This window comes from Moschus berezovskii, chromosome 24, assembly GCF_049115385.1.
Source record: "Moschus berezovskii isolate FMDL1 chromosome 24, NW_MosBer_1.0, whole genome shotgun sequence".
NCBI classification, from domain to species: Eukaryota; Metazoa; Chordata; class Mammalia; order Artiodactyla; family Moschidae; genus Moschus; species Moschus berezovskii.
In genome coordinates, this window is record NC_142483.1 from 15,882,284 (window position 1) to 15,909,570 (window position 27,287).

At 41.4% G+C, this 27,287-nt stretch overlaps 1 protein-coding gene and 1 pseudogene across 1 annotated transcript in view; one reads left to right on the forward strand and one right to left on the reverse strand.

Annotated features, from left to right (window-relative positions):
• The window catches only part of ERC2 (ELKS/RAB6-interacting/CAST family member 2), a 304,510-nt gene that overhangs the window by 266,278 nt on the left and 10,945 nt on the right, over nt 1-27,287 (reverse strand). The gene's annotated exons all lie outside the window — the stretch shown is intronic.
• LOC148774005 (uncharacterized protein MSANTD5 pseudogene) lies at nt 5,129-5,785 on the forward strand (annotated as a pseudogene).

The window sequence follows — 27,287 nt, forward strand, 5'->3', positions numbered from 1 at the left end:
CCTGTCTATTATCAGGTTTAACTGAAGGGACGTATCAGTGATTGTTTCTTCATGAAGTATGATGCAGTGATTCCCATATGGTTAAATAGTCTTGTTTTTAAATATCTGGATGGTATTTAACAATACAATAATATGAATATTCTCTAGTATTGGACATTGAGGTTAGTGCCTATGTTTTATTACTTAAAATATTACAGTGAATATCGTTTTACTTTGTGCTCATATAATTCTTAGATGAGGAAACAAGGTCATACTGTATACCACAGAGAACTATATTCCATATCCTAGAATAAAACATAATGGAAAAGAATATAAAAAAGAACATATGTATGTGTTTAAGTGAGCCACTTTGCTGTATAGCAGAAATTAGCACAATATTGTAAAGCAACTACAATAAATTTTTTTTTAATTCTTAAAAGAGAAACTACTGGTCAGAGAATAAGAATATTTTTAAGACTCTTAATATACATTTACCAATTTCATATCAGAAAACAGGTATCTATTTAAACCTTCAACAGTAGTATAGAGGTATAGTATATGAGACTGTATTCATCTCACCAAAAGAATGTGGGTTTCTGGACACTGTACCCCTTCCCCCAGTTGTGTGAGAAGCCAGATAAGAAAGGGTCTACTGTCCCAAGGAGATACAAAAAAGGAGCTAAGGTAGAGACAGTCTCACCTCCTGGGTGAATGTGACTCCTCACTGTGCAACCCAGGACTTCACATACAAAGTGGCTCATGATTGTGACCTGTGGAGCCTCATAAGGCCCCAGGCTTAGAAGAGCCCTGTGCTTGTTTTAATGTCTGTTATCCAATGATTTTTGAACAAAGGCCTTGCATTTTCATTTTGAAATGAGCCCGAAAAATTATGCTGCTAATCTGGCTCACACCTCATAGCTAGGAGAGTATAATCACATAGGCATATTTAAAACTTCCCCCAACCAGCACAATACCATTGGGTTTATAGGAAAGGAGGAGGAGAAAAATCTAAGCAAACCCGCATTAAAAGCATTTTTAAAGAACATGTATTTTTCAAAAAAGCCATTATCAAATTACCTCTTAATTTCATTTGTTACACAGATCAAGGGGACAACAAAATTAAATCGAAATCACAGAGATTGAGAGGAGTCATGAAACAAAAAAAGTAAACAAATTTTTAAATCCTAGAGAGACAATAATTCAGAAAAACACTATGTTCAAAGTCAATGAGAATTTGGCTTTTTCTATAACTATATCATCTTCCCAGTAGGGTCCTGAGCTGAATAAATGTAATTTCTGCTTGGAAATTTTCCTGGAGGCCATCTGGAAAATTAAGACAGACAGGATAAGTATCTTTTTATTATTCTGAGCCACATAAAACAATTGGTCTCAGGAGTCGATAAAAACTATTCCAGAGGAACTCAGACCACTAATCTTGCTATTCTCAACAACTTTCTCCAAACCCCAAATTTAATAGACTATTAGTATTCTTAGTGTGAACACTGTCCTTTTTCCAAGTTTTATTTAAAGTTTAGAAGATCAAAAAGTATTAGAATTCTGCAGATGCATTCACAGGGGGGAGGCTCCAGACTTCAACAGGCAAGAAACATTATCAGATTTAAATCCAATTCTACATCCTTCTCCTATCCTAATTCCCATTCTGACATTCCTGAGAGCATATTCTTAAATCTAGTCTCAGATTTTGCTTCTGAACTACACAGGGTCCTTCTTAGAAATGCTGATTTCTGGGTCCCACACTGGACCTCTGAACCAACATATTTGGAGACAGGACTTCGATATCTATTCTTTTGATAAACAGTGGCTGAGTCTATGCACAAACCAGAGCTGCTCACACTTCATTGTGCATTACACATCACCCAGGGATCTTGTTATAATGCAGGTTCTGATTTATTAGGTCTGGGTATGTGTTTAAGAGTCTGCATTTCTAACAAGCCAAGAGCAGTAGCTCCTTCTCTGGCTGCACATGGGCAAGTTTTTTAAACCTCAATGTCCAGGCCATATCCCAATTGAATTACAATCCCTGTGACCAGGTCCAGGCATCACCCTGGAATATGACTGTGTGTAGATATCCCCTAAGCCTCATTTTGCAACTCTATAAAGTGAGAATGGTACCCACATCTCACAGACACCATTTATCACTAATCATTTTCCAAACTCTCTGCACTCCTATCTTGGGGTCCTTCACCTTGGAACCTCTGCACACACTACTCCTCAACTACCAGCTACCTTCACCCTTGGCCTTGTTAAGTCCTATTCTCTGTCTTCACACTGTAGCTCACAGGGAAGATCTTCTGACCAGGCACCAGTGCAAAATGAAATAAGGTTCCTGCATTTATACTGTTCATAGCATCCTGAACATCCTTCAGAACATCACATAGTTTATAACTAAGCAATTTAATGCAGGTAAAGGAATAATGTCTGCCTCACCTCACTCACTAGCCTTGGTAGGCCACAGATCCCCTCAGAGGGCAGACCTCGACTCACCACAATCCCAGTCACTCCCCAGCGCTTCATAATAAAAACTACTAATATGTTTGGCTACCTTAATCTATGCCAGGCTCTGCTATCAGCATTTTATAGGGCTTCATTACTTTAATCCTCACGAAATCCTCTGAAGTAGGTGTGACTACTATCCCTATTTTATGGATGAGAAACTGAAGCACAGACGCTAAGTTGCTTGACCAAAGACTCACAGAAGAGCATTCGCGAATCAATCAGAATTTGAACCCAAGCAATCTGGGTTAAGAAGAGGAAGGAGGCACAATGAGAGACTACAAAGGTTCCCTGGGGACTCAGCCTGTTTCCCAAACATACACCTTGCTTTGTAATGGTCACAATGCCAGGGGAGCAACATTAATTCAATTTGCAAGGTAGACACCTTAGCTTAGGCTCATTCTTTCAAAACAGATGTTTTCAACAGTCCCTGTTTTAACATTGAGAGTCCATGACTACAGAAGTAGTAGATACCTATCAATTATCAGATAGCATACAGAGGAATAAGCAAACAGAAACTGTGGTAAGTGCAGGGAAGGAACCAAGTAGGGTGGCGAGGCAGGAGCCTGTAGGCACCCTCAGACAGCGTCAGGGCAAAGTCTCTTTGGCTGAAACGAAAAAGACCAGAAGCCAACTATTCAACCAGGAGGCGTGGGGTGAGGTGCGGGGACGCAACACTGGCAGGGGCAGCGCAGGCAACGCCCCGAAGCCGGAACAGTAAAGGATGGTGTGGCTGATCCTGAAGGAAGGCCACAAAGAGTAAGGAGATAAAATCCAGGAGTCCAGCCGGCCCCAAAACACACCTCCAGATTCAGAAACTTCGTCATCCATGTTTCACCTAGTCAGTTACCAAAATACTTACTAGTGTGTTCACAGTGCCTCCTCAGGATTTCTGGCCTATGCTTCTGAGGAGAGCAGGCGCGGTGAGACGCCAGGCTCTGAGGCGAAGCCCCACCCTCTTGAGCTCATTGGTCTGGAGGTCGTCACGTGACCCCAGAGCATACTCTGGTTTCCTGCCCAGCAACCTAACAGCAGCACCTTGTAGAAAAACTCTGCAGGGGAAAGCGAGGTGACCATTAGATGAAGATTCTCTCAGGAATTTAACCAGAAATATATCATTGCCTGGGAAATACCATGGGCAGAGGAGCCTGGCGGGCTACAGTCCATGGGGTCTCAAAAGAGTCAGACACGACTTAGCCACTGAACAACATGAAAACAATAAACCAGTTGAATATAGGGAGAAAAGTGGATAGGGAAGGAAGTAACTGTGGCTACGTTAATAACAGAACTCTTGAGTAAAGACTGAAAACTCCTGCTCCCCAGCCCCTAGTGTCACCAAGCCCCAGCCATACCTCGGTTCTTATTATCAGGTTTCTGGAAGATTTCAGCCATCTTAATACCATTTGAATGTTTTAATTAAATGCTTATTCTGTGCTCTGCATTAAGGGCTTTTTCCATTGTCATCTCACATGGTCTTCCCTAGCAAGTGCTGAAATCATTATCCCAATTTTTACACTTGAAGAATATCCAAGAAGCTGAGTTACATTCCCCACATCATAAAACTGTAATGGGCATACCTGAGACTCCAAAGGTCTGTGCAATTAGCTATTTTGATGAATCAATTCTCATTTTCATAAAACAGATCCTCATTACTGGAGTTGGCCTGAGTGAGACTCTGTTTCTTATGGTGGACTGAGTATACTTTCCAGTGTATCTACACAGGTAATTATAGAGTGATGGCTTTCTAAAAAAAACTATGCAAAGCTAGATCCAAAATGTCAAATGTCAGGATAGATAGAGAGCAAACTGATTTTAATTTAGGTCCATGTGATAGAGAATATAAATTTAGTAAATGAACTTTGGTGATAGATTTAAAGACAGGTAATAAAGCATACATTCATTAAATATATCACATAATGTAATACATAAATATCAAGCCATATGAGTAAATTAACAAAGTTTAATAGCTCTTCTCACTTCTATAGTAACTTCACTTCTATAGTAAAAATGACTAACATTTACTGAATATATTGTGTGCCAGGCATCATGCTAAGTGCTCCATGTATATTATCTCATTAAACCTCATTGTGGGGAAAATAATAAAATAACTCCAGTTCACAGATGTGACAATCGAAACTCAGAGACAAAGTAGCTGGTTTTGTTTTTAGAGGCAAGTTTTAAATGCAGTTATATCTAAATCCAGAAGCCTGTACTTAATTATTTCAAGTATCTCAATTATAGCAAAAATCATATACCATGTCATAATGGGTTATTTGAAGGTATATACTCCACCATGAAGCCACCTTGGAAGAGTTTATGGACTCTTCTATCCACCTCTATCCTCTCCTTGCCTGAGATAGATTAGAAATATAATGTTAATACAAATGAATTAGCTAGTGTACTTCTAATACAAGACCTTGGTCAGCCATAATTCCTGCTGAACCCAGGCTGTTGGGTGAATTTTGAAGGGTAACGAATTATCACAGAAAAAAATCGGCATCCCCAGAGACTGCTAGAACCAGACATATTTCAGGAGATCACCTGATCTTGTGAATTCCAGCAAGGTAGAGTAAGTGCCAGCTCTCTTCAATTCCTGGATTAGACATTGTGGCTGCAGAGGAATTTCAGAATACCAATGGAGAAAGTGACAATTCAGACTGAAAATACTAGCCACCTCCAGGATGTAGAGAAAGTAAAAGAAACTCGGGGAGCAGAAGTGCCCTCAGACCAGGGTGTCAAAGCTTGGAGTGACCACGAAATTAGGAGTTTCTTAGAAGAATGGGAACTCCTTGAAGGTGAAGCATTAAAGAAGAATTTTAATGTAGCATCAAAAATAATTGCCAGGCATCTCAAGCAAAGGGGCATAATTAAGAGCAAGATAAAATGTCTCCAGATGCTCATAAGTATGCATGACTTATATTGGACCATACATGAAGTCAACCAGAGACCAAGGAGTGAACCTTTGCCATGTCCTTATGGAGGGACCCTTCACAGGATCTTCGGACATAGGTTGGAGATAAAGGAGTTTTCAGAAGTGGCTGCCCTCCCAGCACCTGTGTACCAGCCTCCTGACTGTGCCATCCCTGATTACTTTGAGGAGCTGTTGTGGATTCCCCCACATATGATTTACATAGAAGATCCTCATGTACCCAGGTGGGAGCTCTGGAACATGAACCTTCCACAGTCAAGTTCATGCCCGTTTCCTGCATTTCTCCTACTATACTCTGGCCCTCAGTCACCATGGTCTCCTACCACACCCTGGTCTTCAGCAACAGGGGTCAACTTTTTCTGACACCGAGTCAGATGGAGAGTTTACAATTAGAAGTTTACAATTTGATTCAAAGTACAGACAATAGAGTAGAACATCTCTCTAACCTCATGACTTCTTTCTTCCTAGCCCAATGTAATGAGGAAAAAAAAAAAAAAACTATAAAAATAGGTGACTGTTACCCTCATCCTTTTCTGCCTTGTGCTGGATTTTGGATGGGACCTAGGATTGTAAAATGTCCCTGGGGCTGTAGGGGTTGGGGTTCACATTACAGGTAACCTGAGACTTGTTACCTTTTCTCTTTACTCTCTCCATCATGCTACTTGCATGGAGGATCATTAACATCAGGGACAACTTAGACATTCAGAGATAAGTGAGCTCAGTCACACCCTCTTCATTTCCTGAGTGCGATTGTGGAAATTGTTTAATGTTTCTGATAATTATATATATATATTTAAGAGTTGCTAATTTTATTTTTTTACTTTACAATATTGTATTGATTTTGTCATACATTGACATGAATCCACCCCGGGTGTACATGTGTCCCCCATCTTGAACCCCCCTCCCACCTCCCCCCCATACCATCCCTTTGTTTCATCCCAGTGCACCAGCCCCGAGCATCCTGTATATGCTTATTTTTTAAAAGAAATTGCCCATTCAGTTTTCAAATAGCTGTATGTTACCACCAGGAAGGTCTGAGTCATTCAATTTATTTCCTCATTATCATTATGTGTTGTCACAATTTAAATTTTTGCAGTTCTGACAGTTCTTTAGGAAGTGGCATCAGCAGACTCAGCCCATTTTAACATGCTCTGAGCAGAGCTTAGAATGATGGTCTGGTCTCTGCCCATAGGCTTCTCTGTTTAACATCCCAAAGTGATGATATCTCATTGTGGTCTCAGTTTGCAATCCCTCTTGGCTAATGACTTTGAACATTATTTCATGTGTCTATATGCCATCTGAATATCGTCTTCAGTGATTGGTCTCTTCAAGTTTTTGGTCCATTTTCTAATTGAATTGTTTTGACTCTTTTGAATTGAGAGTTATTTATTGTAGCCTTCTGTGAGATGTGTCATGTGTAAATAATTTCGTGCCTTTTTTTTTCTACAAAACCTCATATGGACAGGATAAAAGTTAAATTTTGATTAGGTCAATTTTCAGATAGTACTTTCAGCTTCTTTGATAAGAGTATTCTAATTATCTGCTCCATATTAGGTAATTTGCAGTAGTCTGTGTGTTTTAAGAATTGGTCCATTTCTTCTAAGTTGTCAAATTTTAAGTGTATACAGTCATTCACAGTATATCCTTGTTTTCTTTTGAGTATCTACAGGAGCTCTAGTGATGTTCTTTGCTTCATTTCTGCTATTGATAATTTGCACTGTCCCTTTTTTCTTAGTCTTGCTCAAGGTTTGTCTACTAAATAATATCAAAAAATCATTTATTAGTTTCACTGACTTTTCTTCATTCTGTTTGCAAGTGTATTACTGCTTCTATCATTATTTCCTTCCTTCTGAGTCCTTTGGGTTTAGTTTGCTATTTTTATTCTAGGTTCTTGAAGTGGTAGATTAGATTATTTTTCAAAGACTTTTCCTTTTTCCTAATGAATGAAATTAGTGCCATTAATTTTATTTCCACCACTGCTTTTGCTGTGTCCCATGGATTTTAATGTTACATTTTAATTTTATTTCAATGTATTGTTTTTCTCTGTAGACTGTTCTTTGACCCATGGATTATATATATATATATTACTTTCTAAAATTAGAGATATTTATATTGCCATTGTTTCATTGGTTTTCTAATTTGATTCCACTAAGACCAGAAAACATACTACATATGATTCAGTTTTTAAAATTTGTTTTATGGCCCAAAAGATGGTCTATCTGGGGGCACCTGAAAAGTATATCCTGATGTCAAATGAAGTACCTTGGACTGCAAGGAGATCCCACCAGTCCATTCTAGAGGAGATCAATCCTGGGTGTTCATTGGAAGGACTGATGTAAAACTGAAACTCCAATACTTTGACTCACTTGAAAAGACTCTGATGCTGGGAGGGATTGGGGGCAGGAGGAGAAGGGGACGACAGAGAATGAGATGGCTGGATGGCATCACCAACTCGATGGCTATGAGTCTGAGTGAACTCCGGGAGCTGGTGATGGACAGGGAGGCCTGGCGTGCTGTGATTCATGGGGTCGCAGAGAGTCGGACACGACTGAGCGACTGAACTGAACTAAAAGATCCTCTTGTTTGAAAAAAAAAAAAAAAATCGGCATCCTGATAATGAAACATCTTAGTTATAAAACTCGAACTGCCATCAGTCCCCAAACAGCTAAATTCTTCAGCTTCCTATTAACAGATTGATTTGTAACAACTATGTGCTACTCAGAGGAAAGGGAAAAAACTGAGCATCTCTGAAAATCTCATAAAAATTATCTGTAAATAATGAAAACGATGTTGAAATATTAACGCCTCCTCCATGAGCACATCAAAATGCTCCCTCAGCCACCTTCCATCTGCTTGCCCGCCTCTTCCAACGTGAGCACAGCCTCACTCTGCTTTCAGCTTATTTGATGTCTAAAAAGATTAAGCCAAAAATTGTTTCAGCACTCTGGAAAGTATCAGCCTCACATTTCAGACACATTTGGACATCCTAATTTAAAATTTGGTGGAAAAATAGCATACTTGTGGGCTGTTCCTTGCCATATTTTAAATGAATCTCTCACAAAATTTATTTCTCTATCAAAATCATAGGCATGAACTTCTAAATGGAAGTAATAAGAGGAATAGCAACAATAATAGCGGCTAACACTATTAGGAAATTTACAGTTCTAAAGAGCTTAACACTGTTCTAAGCACTTCACACAGTCATTCATTTAAGGCTTCCCAGGTGGCATAGTGGTCAAGAAGCTGCCTGCCAACGCAGGAGACACAAGAGACGCAGGTTCAATCTCTGGATCGGAAATATCCCATAGAGTAGGAAACTGAAACCCATTCCAGTATTCTTTCCTGGAGAATTCCCTGGACATAGGAGCATAGTGGACTACAGTCCATGGGGTTGCAACAAGTCAGACACAATTAAGCACAAATGTGACTATTATTAGCTCCATTTTACAAAGTAGAAAACTGAGGCCCAGAGAGAGGCATTCAGTGACTTTATCCAGTTCAAAGGACACAGTAGCAGAGCCAATGACTGAAACCAGGGCTCTGGACTCTAGATTCCATGATCTTATCCACTGCACCAAGCTGCCTAGAAGGTTTCAGTCACTACTTAACTTTAATCCTTTCTTTTCCAATATCTGTTGTCATTATCTTATAACAGCAGCGAAAAAAAGAAAGAAAGAAAGCTGGAGGGTAAGTGTACCTGATTGAGCAGTGGTCTCAAATAAGATAAGTCTAAGTTCTAAGCAGCTGAGATAGCTGGGGAGATAGTGGGGAGAATATTAGACTGATGATATGTCTAAGACCAAACCCCCTGAATCTGTGAATGGGCCTAATTTGGAAAAAGCATCTTTACAAATATAATTAAAGATTTCAAGATGAAGTCTCCCTTGATTTAGGGGAGACTCAAGTACCATGACAAGTATCCTCTTAAGAGAAAGGCAGAGGGAGATTTGAGACCCAGAGACACACAGAGATGACGTGAATACAAGCAGAGACTGAACTGATGTGTCTACAAGTCAAGGAATGCCAAGGGTTGCTGGCAGTCACCAGAAGCTAGGAGAAAGACATGGAATGTATTCTCCTTCAGAGCCTCCAGAAGGAACCAACCCTTCAGACACCTTGACTTCAGATCTCTGGATTCCACAACAGGGAGAGAATAAATGTCTGCTGTTTCAAGTCACCAAGTTGGTGGTTATTTATTATGGTGTCCCCAGAAAGCGAATGCAGTGAGTTATGGACCCAAAAACCTTGAACAGAAAACAGATCCTCACTTTACAGGTCAGGAAACTGAGGTTCAGAGTAAGGAATCCATTATCATTGCTGTTCAGTCACTATGTCCAACTCTTTGCTACCGCATGGACTGCAGCACAACTCTCACAGAGTTTGATCAGATTCGCGTCCACTGAGTTGGTGATGATATCTAAGCATCTCATTCTCTGCCACCCTCTTCCCCTTTTGCCTTCAGTCTTTCCCAGTATCAGGGTCTTTTCTAATGAGTCAGCTCTTCCCATCAGATGGCCAGAGTATTGGAGCTTCAGCTTCAGCATCAGTCCTTCCAATGGATATTCGGGACTCATTTCCTTTAGAGTTGATTGGATTGATCTTTTTGCAGTCCAAGGGACTCTCAAGAGTCTTCTCCAGCACCACAGTTCAAAAACATCAATTTTTCGGCACTCAGCTTTCTTTATAGTCCAACTCTCACATCCATACACGACTACTGGAAAAACCATAGCATTGACTAGATGGACATTTGCTGGAAAAGTAATGTGTCTGCTTTTTAATATGCTGTGTAGGTTGGCCATGGAGAAGGCGATGGCACCCCACTCCAGTATACTTGCCTGGAAAATCCCATGGGCGGAGGAGCCTGGTAGGCTGCAGTCCATGGGGTCGCGAAGAGTCGGACACGACTGAGCGACTTCACTTTCACTTTTCACTTTCATGCATTGGAGAAGGAAATGGCAACCCACTCCATGTTCTTGCCTGGAGAATCCCAGGGACGGGGGAGCCTGGTGGGCTGCCGTCTATGGGGTCGCACAGAGTCGGACATGACTGAAGCAACTTAGCAGCAGCAGCAGCAGGTTGGCCATAGCTTTTCTTCTAAGGAGCAAGCATCTTTTAATTTCATGGGTGCAGTCACCATCCACAGTGACTTTGGAGCCCAAGAAAATAAAATCTGTCATTCCTTCCATTTTTTCCCTTCTATTTGCCATGAAGTGATGGGACCAGATGCCATGAAGGGATGAGACTAGATGCCATGATCTTAGTTTTTTGAATGTTGAATTTCAAGCCAGCTTGAACCTCTCATCAAGAGGTTCTTTAATTCCTCTTCACTTTCTGCCACTAGAGTTGTATTCATTAGCATGCTGTCAATCACACAACAGGTTTGTGGTAGAGCCAAGACAGGCTCTGGGCTGCATTCTGGTCTCCCAATTTCTGGGCCAGTGTCTTCTTTAGCATTTCTTACCCACTTCTTTGAGAGACAGAATCATTTGTGCATTTTAGAACCTGACCACCTACATCTGTGTCCTTGTTCCACCATTTGCTGGTTGTAAGCCTCCATTTTCACATCTGTAAATATGGGAATAGGAATGACAACTACCTCACAGTGCTATTTTGGAGAACAACTGAGTGTGTGTGTGTGTGTGCCTGATACGCAGTTGTTGTCTAGTTGCTAATTCATGTCTGACTCTGTGTCCCTGTGGACTGTAGCACGGCTCTCAATAACTGTGAGCTATTGCTGGTATTTTCTTCCAATATCTATTAAGTTATTGATAGAGGACAAGTTATAAAATCAGGATTATGGCAGTACCTAGAAAAAAAGTGATAGACACATTAGCGGGGTTTATCTTTATGTGTGGATATCTGTGACAAACACATTTCTCATGAAGGGGATTGGACATCAAGAGGTCCATCCATTACCCTCAACTTGCACCTCTCTGACAGTCTTCACTGTCCCTGCCCCTATACAGGGGTGCCTAATATGGTTGTCCAGTGACCAGGACATCAGCTGGAACACGTTATGCTCGGGGACAGAGTCACAGTAGAGCAAGAGGAACACAGCCCTGCCCCATCTCCTCTCCCACTTCTGCAGCCCCAGCAGGGCAAGCTGGCCCCAAGCCTCCCATCTGCTTCCTCCTCTCCCTTTCCTCACCACTCCTGGAGACAACACTTTCTCAGACACCTGCCATCCACACAGTTCTCTAGCCACGGGGACCAGGAAGGCAGGCAGTGCCTTTCCCTGCCTTGCAGGACACGGCCCTGTCCACCTGCCTTTACTTTTTCAGTTCTGGGTATTCGTGGGGTAAGCACACCAAAGTCTTCTCTTCTTGCTTAACCTGATGTCCCTGAAAGCAGGGTGGCTACCTGGGTTCAGCGTGCAGGAAGTGTGACCATTTGGGGTCTGGTGGAGAGGGACAGCAAGCTAGGACACCTAATCAAAAAATCCCTGCATGGAGACATACTGAGTCCATCCTCAGGGATTATTAAAGCCATATTCTGTTTTCCCTTTGACTGCTAGTCTTTAGATGATCAGATCCCCTCATCAGACCCTGGAGAGAGGCAGAAAGAGCAGTAGCATTCAGATACCAAAATCATACCCAAACTCCTAACAAAGTCATATTACTTGTTGATGGAAAATGTATATAATAAGCTATGTTTTTTCAAAGAATAATGTTCATTATAAAGTGTCCTCCGATATATTGAACTTCCTATTAGTCATCTGAATGATACTGTAGATTTTAAAAATACAAAGAAAATGAAACACTTGGGGAAATTAAAGTAATTTACCCCCCAAACCAAATAACCATCAATCTGTTGTAATGGTTTGCCCCCTAGATTTACATACATACATACACGCACACACACATGCATACACACCACATGCCTTGTCACATATCCCAGTATAAAATCCAAGCCAGCTGCTGGAATTACGCTAAATACCATTGGAATTAACAGTGTCCTTAGGAAATGTAGTGCCGGGATGCTGATTTCATCACAATTCTATCCGCCTGTACTTTTTTGAGGAAGTTCAAGAACTACGAGCAGCTGTAGAAATCCAAGTCATCAGAAAAGCAAACAAAGGCAGCTCCTCTCCTGCAAAGCAAATTCCCTAAAGGAATCTCAGCATCTGCCTTCTTAGCATAAAGGGGCAGCACCTTAATCTACAGTGAATTTTTAATAGTTCACTCTTCCCATTTATTCCATTCATTTGGGAAACATGATCCCTTTTACTCCAGGCTGGACACCAGACTTCCACCTCACTCTTAATCATGTCAACTGTCTTTGACATGACTTTAAGAATTAATCGGTGCCTGATATGCCTTACCTATTTCTCTTACCCTAAATATCCAAAACCAGATCTTTACCCAATTCTGATCCTGTGTAGGTAGTTCTGAAACTCCTGGAGTCCAAAAAAATGATTAAGATGATGCCAATACCCTCTCCCACTGGTGGAGTCAGGATTTTCACCGAAGACTCTGAGGCCAAAATGTGCTCCTATTTGACTAACATCTTGAAAATGAATATGTTCTTCATTTCATCTTCAAACAAAGAATACACATCTGTCAGCCAAGGGGAAGACCAGAGCAACATGGAGAGAGACATGTCCCACCTAAGAACCACAACCCAACAACACGCTCTGAGTTCAGAGCTACAGGGTCTGCTCGGTAACCAAGAACATTCAGAAATTCTGCACTTTTGGGAGCACAGAGTGTATTTCTGCAACGTTCCTATCAGAATAGTAATTAATATAGCTGGGAAATGCCATCAACAGAAAAAAAAATTAGCCTTTACTTGTAAAATTTCTCCTAGGAAATTCTTGTGGCTCCTGTCTCCACCAAGGAGAGTAATGGGCTTGCTGGGTCACTCCACAGCAAACAAAGCACCCCATCACCAGCACCTGAATAAAGCTACCAACACATCAAACTGGGCCTCCAAACATCTATCTTTCCCTGCTTCAATCACACCTGCTTCATCCTAATCCCATCTCCCATCAAATCTCACTGTGGAGTCATAAACATCACTTCTTTTTTTTCCTTTTGCCACAAGTGCACTCTTAACTTCCCTGAAAAACTGTGAGTAGCCTTAGAGTTATGACATGTTTCAACTAACATAAGACTTTGAGACTTTTTTGTTTTTCAGTACAGTGATACTTCAAGGGAAACGAAGGTCCAGGGAAAGGAGGTAATCTGGCCAAAACCAAATCCTGTTTGGCATCAAAGTCAACTCTAAATTAATCCCTAGTCTGGAGCTTTCTTTTTTTGTTATCCTATTCTCCTTAGGATAAAAGTTACTTCTTTTACTCCACACCTACTAATGTCTCTTTATCTGGATCTTTCCTGACCACCTTCTTTCTGGGTTTCAGGAAGAGAAACACCACCTGCCGAAGGGTGATCTCGTCTTCTCCCTCCTCTTTCAGACTTCGCTCCACCAATAACCCCTCTTTCTAAAGTAGAAAATATGGCCAACTGTGTGTCACATTGGTGGGGGGAGACTCCCAAATTCTGCATCTTCTCCAATTACCATTCTTCAAAAACAAGTTCCTTGCAAGAAAAGTATAAAAATCAACATTATCACTAGCAACCCACTGTACTTTAATATCCATTCTCACCACCTCCGTAATGTTAAGAAAAAAGCCAATTCCCCTAAGCCCACATCCCCATTCAGTATCATCCCCTGGATGAGTGAGACTTTGCAACAAAACATGATCAGAACACAAACTCCTGATCTCCCAGCATCCTGATCCAGTTTTGCCCTCAGTCTTCCCAAGTGGATTAAGTTCAAACCTTGACTCCTTTCGTTTCCTCCACTAGAATGTAACCTCCATAGAGGCAGGAATTTTTTGCCGTTACTATACTCTGAGCAGCTAGCCAGCACATGGTGGAAATTCCGTATCTGTTGCCTTGATCCATTTCAGTCATTCAGTCATCATTTTGTTTGAACCCCTTAGGAGACAGCGGTGGTATTTCCAGTGGAAAGTACATAGACACATTTAAAGACCAGTGGAGAGATTACAGTTAGAGAACTTGATATGAGAGGCCATTCCTTTGGTGCAAACTATTAAAGTGTCATTATAAGAGTTTCAGCTGGACAGAGATTATGCAACAGATGGATTCAGTAAACAGAGATGAACAAAACAGGCCAAAGTTTACAAAAATCAATCAGTCAAACACCTCCTCTGAGTCCTCGGGAGTCTAGTTTGGTTGGATTAATGTGGAAAGCTTTCTAGACCTGGAAGCCATGTGATCTTTGGACAACTTGAGAGTTTGCCTTTCCTGAGAGTTTGCTGCTGCTAAGTCACTTCAGTCGTGTCCGACTCTGTGTGACCCCATAGACTGAAGCCCACTAGGCTCCACCGTCCCTGGGATTCTCCAGGCAAGAACAATGGAGTGGGTTGCCATTTCCTTCTCCAATGTGTGAAAGTGAAAAGTGAAAGTGAAGTCGCTCAGTTGTGTCCGACCCTTAGCGACCCCACGGACTGCAGCCTACCAGGCTCCTCCATCCATGGGATTTTCTAGGCAAGAGTACTGGAGTGGCTTGCCATTGCCTTCTCCGCCTGAGAGTTTAGACAATAGCATTTATTGGGGAGTCATCCTCATCTTTTTTTCTGTATTACTTCCTATAGTGATACAAAAATTTAGTTTCCATCTCATGCTGCAGAAAATATTCCAATGCAGCCTACCAGAAAAATGTAATATAAGTCTCTCCCCACTCCCCGCTTTTTTTTTTTTAACCAATAGAGAAATCTGGTTATGGTCTGAAATTCTCGAGAGTAGCCATCCACAAAACAATGCGAACTGGCTTAGATTCATTTAAGAGGGTCAATATCTCAGTCAAGAGAACTCTCCGAGCCATCCCTAAGAAGCTCATCTGAATCAGTTTAAGAGTAGGATATTCTTTTTTTATTTATTTATTTAATTTAATTGTATTGGTTTTGCCATACATTGACATAAATCTGCCCCGGGATTCCACTGAATCTATAAATGAGGAAGAATAACAGACAATAAGGAAAAATATTCCCATGATCGTGATATGGCATCTCATTGGCAAATAACAATACTCACACATCCAATGATGACATTTTAGAGATGGCGTCTCCCTCTCTCTCCCTACTCCTCCCTTTCCTCTCTCTCTCTCAGTTTCTCTGGGTGTGTGCTTCTGTCTCTCTCTCTGTCTCTCTCATATACGTATACACACAGTAATAACCAAAAAGGCATGTCAGATAACTGAACGAATGAAAACTGGGCTGTTCTCAACCCAAAAGGCACAGAGCTTCTGCTTGGCCTGTAAGCACATTTCCCTCTGGGCCATGGGCATATTGACAGAGACCTTAAACTAATCCTTCTGTTGTACCTTGGCAGAGTTCACAGTGCCAGGAACACATAGGAAAAATCATGGAAGCAAAATACTGTGCCTCCATGTAATAATAAGCACTATACGTACTTCTCTTGAATCAGAAAAACTTTTAAAGGTGATCTCCGTGGTCCAGTTTCTCTTTCTCCTCTCTAAACATAAGTGCAATAATTGGACAACTATGTTTGCCCTACCTTCATCCCAATGCTTTATGAAATCTCTGACCATCTAGTTGCTCTTGGCCATTCTCTCCATTGAAAACCTATACGCCCCACCATCCACTCCTGCTCCCCGCTTCCATCACTTTGAATATTAGTCCATTGTCAAAGACCGACTCCAATGCCACCTTCCCTATATGAAGTCTTCCTTCTCTGGGCTGCTAAAGCGTTTTAATTGTATCTTTTAATGGCAGGCACAATAGTCATCTCTTTTCTGTGGGTCATTTTAAATAGATTTTTATGAGTATAGTATTTTCCCTCTAGACTAGAGTCTCATGGCAGGAGCTAGGAACTACTCAATTTTATAACCACTAAACTTCTACACAAAGAGCACTGAATATTTATGACTCTATCAATCAAGATGCAGAGGGCTATTAGTAAACCTCAACTCAAATGGGCTTAAACAAATTGCAGGAAGTCCAGAGGTGGGATAGTCTTCAGGTATAGCTCTGGTTTCATTTCTCTGCCATTTTCTCAGCTCTCTAACTCCAATCAGCTCAGTTCAGTTCAGTCACTCAGTCATGTTTGACACTTTGCAACCCCATGGACTGCAACACAACAGGCCTCCCTGTCCATCATGAACTCCCAGAGCTTACTCAAACTTATGTCCATTGAGTCAGTGATGCCATCCAACCATCTCATCCTCTGTCGTCCCCTTCTCCTCCTGCTTTCAATCTTTCCCAGCGTCTGAGTCTTTTCAAAGGAGTCAGTTATTCACATCAGGTGGCCAAAGTATTGAAGTTTCAGCTTCAGCATCAGTCCTTCCAATGAATATTCAGGACCGATTTCCTTTAGGATGGACTGGTTGGATCTCCTTGCAGTCCAAGGGACTCTCAAGAGTCTTCTCCAGCACCACAGTTCAAAAGCATCAATTCTTCAGTGCTCAGCTTTCTTCACAGTCCGACTCTCACATCCATACATGACCACTGGAAAAACCATAACTTTGACTAGATGGACCTTGGTTGGCAAAGTAATGTCTCTGCTTTTTAATATGCTGTCTAAGTTGGTCATAACTTTTCTTCCAAGGAGTAAGCGTCTTTTAATTTCAGGGCTGCAGTCACCATCTACAGTAATTTTGGAGCCCCCAAAAAATAAAGTGTCACTGTTTCCACATCTATTTGCCATGAAGTGATGGGACCGGATGCCATGATCTTAGTTTTCTGAATGTTGAGCTTTAAGCCAACTTTTTCACTCTCTTCTTTCACTTTCATCAAGACACTCTTTAGTTCTTCACTTTCTGCCATAAGGGTGGTGTCATCTGCATGTCTGAGGTTATTGATATTCCTCCCGGGAAACTTGATTCCAGCTTGCGCTTCATCCAGCCCAGCATTTCTCATGATGTACTCTGCATATAAATTAAACAAGCAGGGTGACAATATACAGCCTTGACGTACTCCTTTTCCTATTTGGAACCAGTCTGTTGTTCCACGTCCAGTTCTAGCTGTTGCTTCCTGACCCGCATACAGGTTTCTCAAGAGGCAGGTCAGGGGGTCTGGTATTTCCATCTCTTTCAGAATTTTCCACAGTTTGTAGTGATCCACACAGTCAAAAGCTTTGGCATAGTCAAATAAAACAGAAATAGATGTTCTTTTGGAACTCTCTTGCTTTTTCAATAATCCAGCGGATGTTGGCAATTTGATCTCTGGTTCCTCTGCTTTTTCTAAAACCAGCTTGAACATCTGGAAGTTCACAGTTCATGTACTGTTGAAGTCTGGCTTGGAGAATTTTGAGCATTACTTTACTAGTGTGTGAGATGAGTGCAACTGTGCAGTAGTTTGAGCATTTTTTGACATTCAAACTCCCATACATGTTGCCTTTGTCCACAAATTGGTTTCCGTCATGGTTATCATCATCATTTATTATTTGAATGTTTACTCGTGCTGGCATGCTGCTAAGTATTTTTACATGAACTCCCTTATTTAATCCAATTAAATGCAAATCCTATTAAATTTATCCTTATAGTAGTAAATTTGTATGTAAAGCAGGTACCATAATTATACCTACATTACAGGTAAGGAAATAGGTTTAGCCAGATAAAATAAATTTCCCAGAAGTCCCATAGCTGGAAGTGGAAACCAGGAAATTAATCTCCAAACCTGGTGCTCTCAGCCACTGTCAAAAACAACCCAACAAGAAACGAGAAGGCAGGTCCCACTAATGCCACGTTACCAGTCTGCTCTCAGAAACTCTGAACAAGCAACATGTCACATGTAAAGGGTGTAAGTGTGGCTGCCAGAATTATAATACAGGCTTCACATATGAATGCCACTGCACATCCTACAACAAGGGTAGGAAATACCTAATAGGTGTTAAGAAGGCATTCAAGACTAGCAATAAGTTGAGACTTTTTCATAGAAGTTAATCAGAAATCCTAGATGAGATTTGGAAAGCAATGACTTTTTCAACATGGGCTTCCAAGTTGTTTAAGGCAAAATCCATGCCTGTCCTAAGATCACCTTGGGTCCACAGGGTGGGCCACTTGATACTTCAGCTGACCCTGGCTTTGGTGACCAACTTTGGAATTCATCTGTCTGAGCTCAACCTCAGCTCTGCCACTCACTAACTGTAACCCTGGTCCAGTAACCTGCTCTCTGAGCCTTGCCTTGCTTGCATATGAAATGAGGATAATACTAATAGTACCTAATTCATAAGGTCATCATGGGGATTAACAAGATACCATATGTGAATCCTGTGGCAAAGGGTTTGAAATATCATTATTCCATTTAGAATACACGTAGGAAGTACTTTATGAGCTACACTGATCATTTTTATTCTTATCAAGGGAACATATTGTAGTCAGGTGGGTGTGCTAAATGGGAAAGTGATTCATAGACCTCACATGCTTGCCTGAGAAAGGCAGGAGCCCATATCTTCCCCAACCCTACCTCCCCACCCCTTCCAGAAGCCCTACATTGGCTCAGTATTGAGAGGATGCTGTGCCCACTCTCCTGGACTCTAGCTAGGCTTCGACAGAAGAGACAGAATGCTCATATCAAGGATTCTTCTCAGAAAGGTTAAAAAAAAAGAGCAAGAAATTTCCTTCCTTAGTTCAAACTTCATGCTCAAGTTCCAAGGTAGAGTCAACTATCTATCAAAAACATCTTACTCACATTCTACATAGAAAAAAAAAGAGGTGAGTCTCACCTACATTTCATGAAATGGTGAAGGGACTGAAAGGGCATCTCACACTACTTTGGAGTCTTCTTCAGCTCTAAGAACGTGACTGGACACAGTGTTACCCAGTTAAATGTTACTTTCTAACTTACCAAAATCTTTTGTTTCATGCTCTATCACAAATGACTATGGCATGATTTAATTTGCCATCTTACAGTTATTTGCAATTACAAAGAAATGAAATAGAATTCTCTGAGGTGAACTGGGAATTTTGGCACCCCATGACAAACATAATGACCTAAAAGTCCTCCGTAAAATATTTAATGTATACTTTATTATGACTTCCAACACCATGCAAACTCTTTAAAGGTAACTTATTCCTCTGCATGCATGCATGCTTAGTCACTTCAGTTGCATCTGACCCTTTATGACCCTATAGACTGTAGCTCACCAGGCTCCTCTGTCCATGGGATTCTCTAGGCAAGAATACTGGAGTGGGTTACCATGCCCTCCTCCAGAGGATCTTCCCGGCCCAGGAATTGAACCTGTGTCTCCTGCGTTGCAGGCAGATTCTTTACAGCTAAGCCACCAGGTAAGCTCCAGCTTATTCTTAAGGGTAGACCAAAACCTAACACTTCTAGTAGATTGTACTTGAATATATTTAGTAAATATAGTACAATCTATCTACAGATTTCCACCCTAACCAACATACACACTCTCTAACCATCACCAAAATCCTGGCACAGGTCCCCACTTCTTAGCACAAATTGAACAGCAGTGAGCCAAAGACATGTCTCATATTGCCAATAGCTCATTCGTTTCATTAACTGCTAGGAACTGCTGCTGCTGCTGCTGCTAAGTCACTTCAGTCGTGTCCGACTCTGTGCGACCCCATAGACGGCAGCCCACCAGGCTCCCCATCCCTGGGATTCTCCAGGCAAGAACACTGGAGTGGGTTGCCATTTCCTTCTCCAATGTGTGAAAGTGAAAAGTGAAAGTGAAGTCGCTCAGTCGTGTCCGACCCTTAGCGACCACTACTTACTCCTAATACACGTGCAGTACTTAACATTAAATCACAACATATAGACAGAGCTTTACCTAAATATCCCTAATTAGATACCACTGGGGTTCAGAGCATGGATAAGGAGGAGAAATGTGCACAATTCAGATTTTGCACATTTTTCTAAGGAAAATTACAAAGTTTAATGAAAGCTTCTCAGCAAGTATATGGTCCCTAAAGCTAAAAATTACAGACAGAAGTTTTTAAACTTTGAGAAGGCAAATTTTATTTATTTGATACATTTCTAAATTTGAACAGCTTTTAAATTTAGTCATCAGGTGCACTACATTATCCAACTTTTAGTCTCATATATTTACTTTTTTGTACTAGTTTCAGAATTCATTGGAAACTTTTATATTGCTCAGTCAGTTCAGTGCAGTTCAGTCGCTCAGTCGTGTCCAACTCTCCGCGACCCCATGAATCACAGCACGCCAGGCCTCCCTGTCCATCACCAACTCCCGGAGTACACTCAAACTCATGTCCACAGAGTCGGTGATGCCATCCAGCCATCTCATCCTCCGTCGTCCCCTTCTCCTCCCGCCCCCAACCTTTCCCAGCATCAGAGTCTTTTCCAGTGAGTCAACTCGTCGCATGAGGTGGCCAAAGTATTGCAGTTTCAGCTTTAGCATCAGTCCCTCCAATGAACATCCAGGATTGATCTCCTTTAGAATGGACTGGTTGGATCTCCTTGCAGTATAAGGGACTCTCAAGAGTCTTCTCCAACACCACAGTTCAAAAGCATCGATTCTTCGGTAGATATATTGCTACACATGGATATTTCAGAAAGCTCTTCTAAGGGACAAATCAGTAACTGAGATTTTTTTTCAAACTTCTTAGATAATATGTACTCAGGAGTCAAATTTTTTTAGAACTCAAGCTAACTGTTACATTTTAGAAGATGTAAGATTATAACACGCCTAGTTCTAAAACTCTACAGACACTATCACCAAAATTTCAACCAATTTGGAGACCCAAGTGTCCAACAAGACTAAGGAAGTTTATGAACAGTGGAGAATTTTCTTTTTTAAGTTCCAGACAGGGGACTTTCCTGGTGGTCCAGAGGCTAAGACTCTATACTCCCAATGCAGGGTGCCTGCGTTCAGTGCATTTCACAGGCCACCACTAAGAGATGGCATGTTGCAACTAAAAATCCTGCATGCTGCAGTTAAGACCCAGCACAGCCAAAGAAAGAAAGAAACAAATGAAAATAAAGCTCCATACAGGATGTAATCTGACATTATATAAAGGAGTTGCATGTGTTCACTAAGATAAAACAGCATGACATGGTCTCAGTCAATGCTACTTCTGGAATTTCTTCAGTGGGCACAATCAGAACGGGGGACTGACAAGATGGATGTGACACTCAGAAAGATTCCAGATGGCCGCGGAAATAGCTAGTTACAGACGGAGGTAACAGTAGTTAACTTTCTTTGAATGGTCTTGGGAGCTTGCCTTAATTTCATTTGTGAGGAAGCTCCCAGTTATACACTGCACAAACGTATTTCCCAGGAATAGCTGTCCTTTCCTCCTTACCACCTGACCCACAGGCTCCCCAGTAGAGAATCTACCCATCATGGCCTTTCTCAAAGAGACTCTCCATCGTTCTTCTGGTGTGGGGCAAGGGAAGGGGAGCACAGACCCCGTGACTCCTTTGGCCACAGCTGATGGATCAAGAACAGGCTCTGGATTCAAACTGGGCCAATAAGATTCCTGTTTCTCTGAATTTGAAATAGAGAAACTAAGCAGTGTCTACTGAGCACCTAAATGGAGAAAACATGGATGCTTTCCTTCACTGGTCACTGTTTCACACGCAACATATAAAACCAGCTATCAAGAGAGGAGAGAGAGAAATCAGAGAGCAAGAGGCTGACTTTGTCCTTATCCCTGCTCATTTTCCAGCGAACTCAAGTCAGCTGAACTCCAGCCCACCAAGACACCTGGCTATCCTGCCTAGTCTTAGTGATTCCCCAGCCCTGTAGTTTTGCTCTTGTGGGCCCAGTGAATGTGTCAAAGTTAAAACCACCTTACAGGATCTGTTAGGCCTCTAATGAGCATCCTGAGAGATAATCTGTCTTATTCCTCTGCCACCTGTGGTTTTCATTTTCTAGCCAGTCCTGGAGTTGCTTCCTCTCATCCTTCTGGATGGGTTTCCAAGGGAGAAGCGTTCCTTTGACATTCTCCTCTGCTCATTCACTTGACAAGAATGCATTTGCTCCTTCCTGCTTGCCCTCTATGCACTGTTGCTCCCAGCAACATGCTCCCTTCCTCATTATTGCTTTCCACCTTTTCTGCACACCTCCTTGACAATATCCTTAAGATACTGTCAGCCAGCACACTACTACTCACAGTCCCTATTAGGTCTTCCATGTCAGCACCAAATTCCCTGGTTTTCAAGCAAATCTATTGTTGTTTTCCCTTTCGAGAGGATGGAAAGAAACCAGTTTTGGATCTAGGCATCCCTGAGATTCAAATCCCAGCTCTCCTGAATGGTGGTGAGATCAGACAGACCACTTAATCTCTCTGTGGCTTGTTTCTCATTTATAAAATGGGGATGCCACATGTCTTGCAGAGCTGTTGAGCTCACACACATGGAAAGCAACTAGTAAGTTCCTGGTATATAACAGGAGCTCAAAAATGCTTATTTCCCCTACATTTAAGATCAATGTGAAATAGAAACAAAAGTACCATAAAAACTCAGTTTAAAAAATAAATTTCATTCCCTTTAAAGGGTTGTCCATTTCCTTATGAGACTGATGTCCATTTACCAAATGTCTACTTGTAAAAAAAAAAAAATTCAAGGTATTTGAAGATTCAAGGTTTTGTTCAGGTCAAGGTTTTGTTTTGTTTTGAAGACATCATTCACAATTCTTTCCCATGCAATGACAAGTCAAGTTTTAACTTTTATATCATTATTTTTACATAAATATATACATTCTGATCCCTTCACAAAGTGAATGAACTGAGTATAGGAAAAGTATCAAGAAAAATGAAGATATACTAACTACCAATCAACTCAGGGTTTCTCAGCCTTGCATCCTGTGACCTTGTTGGACAGAGAATGGGGGGGGGGGGTCTAGTGCACTACTGTAGGATGTTAACTGGCATCCTTGGCCTCCATCCACCAGATGCCAGCAGTACACCCCACCCAGCTGCAACAACCAAACGTCCTCAGACATTGTCAAATGTCCTCTCAGGGGCAAGACTGCCCCCAGTTCAGAACCACTAAGTTAATCTGATCAATGTATAGTGCCAAGTCAGACAATTCAAACCCAGTTATGAGTTTATAAGACAAGAAGTATAGTCAAAAACCAAGTAAATGGTCTTTCCAGTAGTCAGGTAAGGATGTGAAAGATGGCCCACAAAAAGGTTGAGCGGCGAAAAATTGATGCTTTCCAATTGTAGTGCTGGAGAAGACTCTTGAGAGTCCCTTCAGCTGCAAAAAGATCAAACCAGTCAACCCTAAAGTAAATCAACCCTGAATATTCATTGGAATGACCAATGTTGAAGTTGAAGCTAATACTTTGGCCACCTGATGGGAAGAGCAGCCATTGGAAAAGACTCTGATGCTTGGAAACATTAAAGGCAAAAGGACAAGAGGGTGGCAGAGGATGAAATAGATAGCATCATGAACTCAATGGACATGAATCTGAGCAAACTCCGGGAGGTAGTGAAAGACAGAGGAGCCTGGTGTGCCACAGTCCATGGGGCTCCAAAGAGTCAAACATGACTTAACAACTAAACAAAAACAAAGTAGCAGTCTCAGTCAATGCTTCTTTGCTCCAGAATATTCCTACTGAAAAAACAAAATGGCAGCTCATGACTTCCAAGATAACAATCAAACGCTAGCTTCACAGAAAAACAGAGAAAACACTGCACGTGCCAGAATTCTGTGTGTCAGTCTGCTCTAGTTCTTGGCTGCTTGCCCACATTCTGCCTAAAACCTACTTCTCAAACTTTTGGAAATGCTTTCCACAGCTTTCAGAACCTGACCTTTAGAGCAGCTTTATCTATGTGTGTGTGTGAAATAGATTTATAATTTTCTCTACTCCTGCAAAGCCAAACCACTTATTGAGTCCAAATGCCAACTGGGGATGGTGGGAATTTGCACACAGATGTCAGTGGACTCCAAAACAAGAACAGGAGAGCTCCACCTGCAACTAATTATAGAAACCAAAATTGCACTCTGGCCAGAAGAGGCCAGGTTCACAACCCATCTGCTTTGGCTGATAAAATCGCTCTGGTACTTTTTCTCCTGTCAACATAGACTTGCTTCTTAAAATGCTCTGAGGATGTTTTCTGTAGGGAATTTTATTAGGCAGTGAATGTTTTGGGGGTGACCACTCCCTCTGCCTTTCCCTCCCAGAGCTTGGTTTCCATAAGTGCCTTTGGCACAAGTGAGACTAAAATAATCTATTCATTAAAATATTCCAAAATGTTTGCTTTGGTTGATGGTGTGCTGTTGCTATCCCATCACCAAAATAAAGTGATCCAGAGAGAAAACAGAAGATGGAAGTCATTTAATTTTCCCAAGGTCTAGCATAAAAGAATGTTTATTTTCCTCCCATTAGTCAAGTTTTTCATAAGAAAACCTGGGAATAAAAATCTGTAAAGCTACTAATGCAGTGCATATGGCTGATCCTAGAGCTGACTGCAAGAGATTACTGAAGCAAAAGTCAGCTGACATCTGTAACAAAGCTGTATAGTTCACTTCAAATCATTCTCCTACATTCCAGCAAACAAAGAAATCAAGTGTTGGCTCTGTGCCATCTCATCTATCTTCAGGACCAAAGGAAGTTTTCACCTACCCATGAAAGACATTTACGATTGTGGCTTCAATCTAAACAGGTCATTGCCTAAGTCTAAACCAAAGTTTTTCCACCTCTCTGGAAAGGTAGACAAAAGCTACAATTCTCTGTAGAGCTGAGAAAGATGATTTCAAGACAAGGAAGATGAAATATTTTTTTCTTCTAAGATTCAGCATTCCAAGGTACGCTGTGGTGCTAAAAACTAGTTCATATTGCCTAGTTCTAAATCCATGTGGCTACATAAAGTGGGAAAAACACATAAAGACACTCACTTCAAATCAGAGTTAAAGTGAAAAAACTTACAAACAGATATGACATATGACTGACTTCATTTCTCAGAGCTCTTGAAACAACTTGCTGTAGCTGCTTTTCAGTCGCTAAGTTGTGTCCGACTCGTTGTGACCCCATTGACTCTAGCCCATCAGGCTTCTCTGTCCATGGGATTTTCCAGGCAAGAATACTGTATGGGCTGCAATTTCCTCCTCCAGGGGATCTTCCCGACCCAGGGAATGAACCCAAGTCTCCCGCTTGGCAGGCAGATTCTTTACCAGTGAGCCACCTGGGAAGCCCTCTTTATACGACTCACAAGCCCTTAAAACATTTGGAGAAAGAGAATAAGGACAGTAAAATTAGACACCTGTTTTTGTCCTAGAGCATCCTTTTGCCCTTCATCTCAATTCCTTTAGAGCACTGCTCCTCTTCCAATGCATGCAGTTCTAACAGGTCATCAGTCACAGCAACCCCTCCTCAAGTACCTGTCCCTTTCCACCACACACATTCACTAAGTCCTGAAGAAAGAATATAAAAAGGCAGGACTAAACTCTATTAGCAAAGGCTAATAGAGTTTTGTTAAGAGAACGCACTGGTCATAGCAAACACTCTCTTTCAACAACACAAGAGAAGACTCTACACGTGGACATCACCAGATGGTCAACACCGAAATCAGATTGATTATATTCTTTGCAGCCAAAGATGGAGAAGCTCTATACACTTAGCAAAAACAACAACAGGAGGTGATTGTGGCTCAGATCCTGAACTCCTTATTGCCAAATTCAGACTTAACTGAAGAAAGTAGGGAAAACCACTAGATCATTCAGATATGACCTAAATCAAATCCCTTATGATTATACAGTGGAACTGAGAAATAGATTTAAGGGACTAGATCTGATAGATAGAGTGCCTGATGAACTAAGGACGGAGGTTCATGACATTGTACAGGAGACAGGGACCAAGACCATCCCCATGGAATAGAAATGCAAAAAAGCAAACTGGCTGTCTGAGGAGGCCTTACAAATAGCTGTAAAAAGAAGAAAAGCTAAAAGCAAGGGAGAAAAGGAAAGATATAAGCATCTGAATGCAGAGTTCCAAAGAATAGCAAGGAGAGATAAGAAAGCCTCCCTCAGTGTTCAATGCAAAGAAATAGAGGAAAACAACAGAATGGGAAAAACAAGAGATCTCTTCAAGAAAATTAGAGATTCCAAGGGAACATTTCATGCAAAGATGGGCTCGATAAAGGAAAGAAATGATATGGACCTAACAGAAGCAGAAGATATTAAGAAGAGGTGGCAAGAATACACAGAAGAACTGTACAAAAAAGATCTTCACGACCAAGATAATCATGATGGTGTGATCACTCACCTAGAGTCAGACATCTTGGAATGTGAAGTCAAGTGGGCCTTAGAAAGCATCACTACGAACAAAGCTAGTGGAGGTGATGGAATTTCAGTTGAGCTATTTCAAATCCTGAAAGATGATGCTGTGAAAGTGCTGCACTCAATATGCCAGCAAATTTGGAAAACTCAGCAGTGGCCACAGGACTGGAAAAGGTCAGTCTTCATTCCAATCCCAAAGAAAGGCAATGCCAAAGAATGCTCAAACTAACGCATAATTGCACTCATCTCACACGCTAGTAAAGTCATGCTCAAAATTTTCCAAGCCAGGCTTCAGCAATATGTGAACCATGAACTTCCAGATGTTCAAGCAGGTTTTAGAAAAGGCAGAGGCACCAGAGATCAAATTGCCAACATCCTCTGGATCGTGGAGAAAGCAAGAGAGTTCCAGAAAAACATCTATTTCTGCTTCATTGACTATGCCAAAGCCTTTGACTGTGTGGATCACAATAAACTGTGGAACATTCAAAGAGATGGGAATACCAGACCCCCTGACCTGCCTCTTGAGAAACCTGTATGCAGGTCAGGAAGCAACAGTTACAACTGGACATGGAACAACAGACTGGTTCCAAATCGGGAAAGAAGTACATCAAGGTTGTATATTGTCACCCTGCTTATTTAACTTATATGCAGAGTACATCATGAGGAAAG